Source organism: Sinocyclocheilus grahami, unplaced genomic scaffold (genome assembly GCF_001515645.1).
Source record: "Sinocyclocheilus grahami isolate Dianchi unplaced genomic scaffold, SAMN03320097.WGS_v1.1 scaffold255.1, whole genome shotgun sequence".
Taxonomy (NCBI): Eukaryota; Metazoa; Chordata; class Actinopteri; order Cypriniformes; family Cyprinidae; genus Sinocyclocheilus; species Sinocyclocheilus grahami.
The window spans coordinates 2065811-2072997 of record NW_015505434.1 but is presented as its reverse complement, the minus strand read 5'-3'; positions in this window follow the sequence as shown (position 1 = coordinate 2072997).

Sequence of the window (7187 nt, the reverse complement as noted above, 5' to 3'; positions counted from 1 at the left end):
ACCGCTCGGCTCCAAAGCGAAAAGCTGAATATGCGCTGCACCTGCTGCCTACTTATACTCACGCTGTGATCAGCAGCAGCTGGATGCAATAACCGCATGCCAATGTGCATTGGCTCGTTTAGTTTACACTCGAAGTAGATTGGTCCCTCTAAGCGAGATCCCAATTCGTCGGTCCTCCGCCGTGACGTCGAGAGTGACCGACTGAAAGGGAACCAGAGTCAGCCCACTGAGTGATTTTTTTTTTTTTGAGGATGTGTAAAATGACCTGTAGCACATAAAATTATTTCCCAGTGGAGTTGCAGTGCACATCTTCATATTAGTTCTGATGTCAAAGAAAGCAAGTTCATCTTACGAGTAAACACCACTTGGGGTTTCTTTCTCTTTTTTTCATGCAGTAAGAGGCTGGTGCATACCTCCGATCGAATCAATAATTCATGCTACAATATCCTGAGTCACATACCTCTCCTATTAGTATTTACCACAATGTCTTTTTCTGGTTCTTTCTTTTAGGTCAGGGTATGTCATGTTAATCAAAGCCTTTTTCATTCTTCTCCCAGAGCCAGATGGAACATACCTTTTTCAGTCTGCGGAGACTTTACCCGCCATTTAATTTGATTTCTAGTGATGGGAGACTAGCTTGTATGTTTTGTTTACTCTGGCACAGACATATCCTATGGGGGTTCTATCTCACTACCTCTCTCTCTCTCTCTCTGCCACTCTCCCTTCTTTGTTTGGAGAAACAGGTTTGTTTGTACTGTTCCATTGTTTCGTTGACTATTCTCTTGGCTCCACTCTACTGTAAGCCCCTCAGTTTCTGTGCTGTAATTACCTAATGTGTCACAGAACACTATCATGTAGTGTACGCACTTCTCTAGCTTGGGAAAATATTATATGCTTACTGTATGTTAACCCTCATAACAAGTTAAATGAATTGTAAATGTCATGACTGAAATGTTTATATGTAAATATTAAAAATATTATTATATTATATTATATTATATTATACTATATTATATTATATTATATTATATTATATTAGGGGTGTAACGGTACTCGTATTCGTACCGAAAATTTTTGGTACGGGTCTTTCGGATCGGTACGCATGTGTACTGAACAAATACAGCATTGTTTTAACCACTGCATGAGCGGAACTTCATTGGAAACTTCCAGTTTTATATATTGTTACTTTTTATAAGAAACAAAGTCTCATCTTTCAAATGATGTCCTTTTTTCAGGAAATTCAAACAATAGATGCTGTTTTGACGCTCTTTGATGCAGCGCGAAAGATCACTGTATAAATGCCTCAGTTCAAAAGGCAGCGCGATCATCACTTCCTCTTTACTACTAGTTTTAACGTGAAATAAACATGAATGAACATATCATGCCTCATGTAATCACTCAATCAGTGTTTCAACCGCTAATTTAAAATGCAGGTAAAAAACCAATACGGAAAATTATTTCATATTAACTTAACAAAGACTGTGCCCTATTTTTACAGACTCTTCTTAGAGTGTAGCATACTAACTAACTACTAATACACTGCTTAAAGCATAATTGTGGAGAATGTGTTTTACTAGTTTACTAAAATACTTAAATTGTAATCATTCAAAAATGTGTAAGTGTTCAATAATTCAATGTATTTGAAATACAGTTATTCATATTTTATTATATTATATTATGCATGCACTTAAAAAAAAAAAAAATTTTCACCATATAGTGACAAAAAAATGATGAAAGGCCAAATGTAGACTACCAATCAAAAATTTAGGGTTAGTAAGATTATGGTTTTTGTAAAAAGTCTCTTATGCTGACCAAGGCTGCATTTATTTGATCAGAAATAGAGTTAAAAAATAACAGTTTTTATATAATTTTTGATATAATATAATATTTAAGTAATATTCAGCAGCCATTACTCCAGTCTTCAGTGTCATATGATCCTTCAGAAATCATTCAAATATGAGGGGGGTTTTTTTCTTAAGAATCACCAAACTTTTGAAAAGCTACAAGAAAAGAAGAAAAGCTACAAATGCAAATGTCTTTTGGCAAAAAAAAGTTAGGCTTAAAATGTTTTTAAAAACTGCTGATCGTTGACCTCATTTAGCATGACTTAGGTACTTCTGTCCTTTTCAAGATTAAAAAGCTGTGACAGTCATCAGAGATTAAGTAAATTTATAGATTCAATTTATAGTAAATGCGCATAATTAAAAAAACAGTCAGCATGGTTACATTGCTGTAGTTACGATACAAAGACTTCTGTGTCAATCAAAGAGTGATTAATGATCTCTTAACGCTCTCTCATTCCCTGGCGGCCATTTGAAAGGTTGACCTTTTCTAAAAAGGCCTGTCCGTCTCTTTTCAAAGGGAGTGCAGCACTGGGATGTGAATGATTAATACATGCTGTTTTAGGAGAAGTTGTGTCAAGATGAGACAGAAAGCCACACTTTCGAGTGTACATTTTTGTATCTGTAATTGGACTTTGAGTGACCTTCAGCAGGACATATCTGGTATTTCAGCCTGGTCTCATGTTTATACGTAGGTATTAATACGTAACATTTACAAGCACAAGACGTACATTTTGTAAGTTTTTATTGATGCTAAAAAGTACAATTTAGACATATTTCAACGTTTAAAACATACAAATCGCTACGTATTTTTAGCTAAAAAACGTACAAATATTTTACGTTATAATTTATAATTATAAATCTTTTATATCATCAAGATATTCGTATCAATGCATTTTTATCATTTTATCAATAAGCAATTTAGACTTTTAGACCCCTTAACCTACCCCAAACTTAAACCGACCCAATTCACAGCGAATATGCATTTTATAATTTTATTAATATGCAATTTAGATTTTTAGACCCCTTAACCTACCCCCAAACCTTAACCTACCCATTTTATAGCGAATATAAAAGGATATAAAACGCAATTGACTGAAATATGCAGGAAAATAACCATTTTAGTAAAAATATAGAATTAAAATATTTTTATAGTCGCTAATCCCACTCCTACCTATAAACCTAGCTATATTTCTGTACGGTATAAGAAAAACATGACAGAGATAAATGCAATTACAATCATTTATTTATTGGAAAAATGTCAAAAGCAGTATCAAAAGTAATCCAAATGATGATGCGTTGCAGCCACGGTCCTCTCTGGCGGAATACAGTAGGTTTGTGTGAGGTGCAGAGCAGAATTTATGTTGTTAATCGCTGAAAATATTATCCAGATTATTTTCCCGATCCACTCCGTGAACTCGTGAAGGCGTGCGCACATCATTCAAATACACCTCACCAGAAACACGGCATGTCGCACTCTGTGACGAATGCAGGCGAGAGCCAATGAGCAGTCGTTTATCCTGCCGTAAAACCTGTAGAACATCATTCACCATACTGTAGGTTCTCACAGAGCCGTTGAACCGTTCTGTGCAGGATTGTGGCATCTTTCGAATATTCAGTGATTACTATGGTGAATGAGTCAAGTTGACTGTTACAATATGGCGGAAGACTTACGTATAGCGGCCCATAGAAACAGTCGCTAATGTCGCATCTGAATTTGTAAAGAGCGCGTCAGTCAGCGTGGGCTTTGCTGTTTACGGTCACTGGACTCGCTGCTTGGGATGGAGACGAAGATCGCCGAATAAAGGATTTGGGTCTGTTCCTCGCAGTCGTATGGATTCTGAAGATTTGGATTACAGCGCACAAATAAAATTGTTTCATTTCGTAATTATGTTGCGTTTTTGGTGTATTTTATAGTTCTATCGTCAGTCACAGCATGTCGGAGAAAACGCCTTTTGGGGCCCATGACAAACAAAGTAAACATTACATGACAAGTAAAGGTTAAACGATTGCAGAAATGTTATTTATTTTAAGGTTTAAAGTGAAGTCTTGTTTAACATTATGTGGGCCTATTCTTGGAAACGAGCTGGCAGCAGAAATCACACAACAAAACAAAATGTTATCATTTCATATTAAAGGGGTCATCGGATGCAAAATTCACTTTTGTTGTTGTTTGAACATAAATGTGTGTTGGAAGTGAGTGTAAACATCCATCCTATAATGATAAAAATCTACCCAGTGTTTTTTTTAAATCCCCTTTCTCAAATCAGGCTGTTCTAAGATTCCTGTCAGAACGACGTAGTTCTGCACAGGCCCCTCCCACGATAGTTGATTGACAAGGCCGTCTTACCTTAGACCTGCCCTGAGTGAGCTGAGAACTGTCCGCCATTGTGTCAACTCCGGTGCAGGGGAAGACAAGAATGTCTCCAATTAAGCGATTGAGGTGTTTTGTTGTTTGATATAATGAACATAGCAGTCGTCATTTACTCCCGACATCTGAGCTGCTGAAGACGCAGAGGATTAACATTACTTTTGTTTTGAAGGGAATGCGCTGATCCCCGATCTGCCTAAATGTGTCTATGTTCGCGCGAATCATTCATGATCCAGCTTCATCTACAGAAGAAGTGAGTATAAGGTTTTTTAATGAATCTTTGCAAATCACCTTTCCTAATATGTGCTAGTTAGCAAATTTTGCGTCTAAAGTAAACAGTACTGCTCGTCACCCAACATAAGAGAGGGGCGGGGTGAGCAGAGCTCATTAGCATTTAAAGCAACATGGACTAGAACGACGTGCTGAAAACAGGAGAAGTGTCTGGCTGCAGTCTTGCACTTGCACTCTCAGACTTGCACTCTCAGACTTGCGCTCTCAGACTTGCACTCTCAGACACTTGTGCTTCCGCAATTGACATCACTTGCAGGCTTTTTTATTTTTTATTTTGTTCTATTTATTGATTACGTTTTGTTTGAATCTCTCAACATTTTACAACAGTAGCCAGGTGGTGAAGACAAGAAAAAAGAAACTAAATTACAATGTCACTTGCAATCGCCACTTGCACTCTCTAAGTTCAATTAAAAGATCAAATTCGATATATAGTTATTATTTAATGTGCTACAAGGCAAGCAGATGGCCATGAACACAATGCGCAAACTTTCACTTGTCCTCCCATACAGCAAAACGCTTAATGTGGCATAATACTGGATGATAAAGACAATTCAGTAGCCTATATGTCTTGTTGTTGACTCAAAGTATACACAGAACTGCAAATATGAACGTGCATTATGAAATGCATTAAGTGATTCTAAAAGGATCAACTCCATACAGGCAAGCAGACGAGCCCAGAAGGCAATGTGTTAAATTGCACGTTAAACATTTTCCTCCAATAGAAAATCATTATAAATAAAACACGTAATGTAGCTTAATGGACAAAGTCAATGATATAAAAGAGCTGTAGACAGTTTATTCTATATGGAAAAATGCTTAACACGAAACTGTGCATGTTGCATTTTTTCTGGGCTCACCTGCTTGCCTGTACATATTAGTTATGTATATTAATAATGTAGAGGAGCATACTGAGTTTGGCCTTTTTAGTCCATTATGCCACATCATGCCACGTTTTGCAGTATGGGAGGAAAATACTACATACATATTCATTATATTAATAAACTGTATATTTAATTTGATATTTTAATAGCATCTTAATACATTAAGCCATGTTAAGTGTTTATGTTTTTCTACAGGACGAAAATGCTTAACGAGAGACTTTGCGCATGCGTTCATATTCTGCTGTGCTGTGGCCACGGATTTGCGGGTCTAGTCTTTTTCTTACAGGACCCTGTACGTTATAGTACTAAATTAGTTTTAATCGTTTAATCAGCACCACAGTGTCTTGTCTCCATTGGCAACACGCACGATTTGTGTCGATTGCAAGTGAAGTCGCAGGTAGCAGAGAGTGCACGTGTCGATTGCAAGTGACATTGTAATTTAGTTTATTTTTTCTTGTCTTCACCACCTGGCTACTGTTGTAAAATGTTGAGAGATTCAAATAAAAAGTCATAAAAAATAGAACAAAATAAAAAATAAAGACTGCAAGTGACGTCAATTACGGAAGCGCAAATGTCTGACAGTGCAAGTCTGAGAATGCAAGTCTGAGAGTGCAAGTGCAAGGCTGCAGCCAGACTCTTTTGGAAAACAGAGCTCATTTTGACAAGGTAAAAATTGTGTTCCCTTTCATTCGGTCACTACGAGTCACATCGTGACCGACGAATTGGGATTTCGCTTCGATAGACCAATCTACTTCGAGTGTAAACTAAATGAGCCAGTGCACATTGGCATGCAATTATTGCGTCCAGCTGCCGCTGATCACAGCGTGAGTATAATAAGGCAGCAGGTGCAATGCATACCAGCTTTTCACTTTGGAGCCGAGCGACAACATCGTTCTTCTCTATGTTTATCGGCACCTTTTACTGCCAGAAACCGGCCGGCGGGCTCCTCCTCCCCCACCACCCTCGACGGCGGAGCGGGCGGTAGCGATGCAGTTGTGTCCTAAGTCCGCCTCCTTCTGGCGGGGAGACCCGGTACTTCCTTCCCGGGCTTGTAGGCATTCGTCTGATCTAACCGGCAGTGCCTATACGGCTTGCGGGGAAGCTGCTTCCGCCTTACACACTATGGTGTTACTGTAGGTGCACCAGGCTAAGGCACTGAAGGACCTGCACGAGGGTGGTCACGATCCGGAAGTTCTGGATACCGCTGGTACGCTCTTTAAAGAGGGCCCAGCGCGTTCCGTGGGTCGCTCCACTGGATCGGAGGAGCAAGAGGAGTGATGGTCCCCAGAGGGTTGGTCCCCAGTGCCTTCGCGCTCCGAGCGACGAAGGTCACGCGAGTTCCCTGGGTCGTGCGATGTCCACGCTTGTGGTCCAGGAGTGCCATCTCTGGCTGTGTCTGGCAGACATGAGGGACACCGACAAGGTTCGGTTCCTCAATTCCCCTGTGTCCCAGACCGGCCTCTTTGGCGACGCAGTCGAGAGCTTTGCCCAGCAGTTCTCGGCTGCCCAGAAGCAGACTGAGGCGATCCAACACATCCTGCCCCAGCGGGCAGCTGCTGCCTCCATCCGTCCGCTGGCGTCAGCGCCCCAGCCTGTTCATCGCCGAGGGCGGGCCCCCGCGTCCGCCCCGCAGCAGCCTTCAGCAAAGCGGCGTTGTGGAGCCGGGCGTGGGCGAGCCGCCCCGCCTGCCCAGGCCCCTGGCAAACCCGCCGGCAAGCAGAGAAGCAAGCGGCCCTGAGACAGGCGACCCAGGGATGGAAGGATCTGCTCTTCGGGAGATGGTGAACGCACCACTCCCTCCCC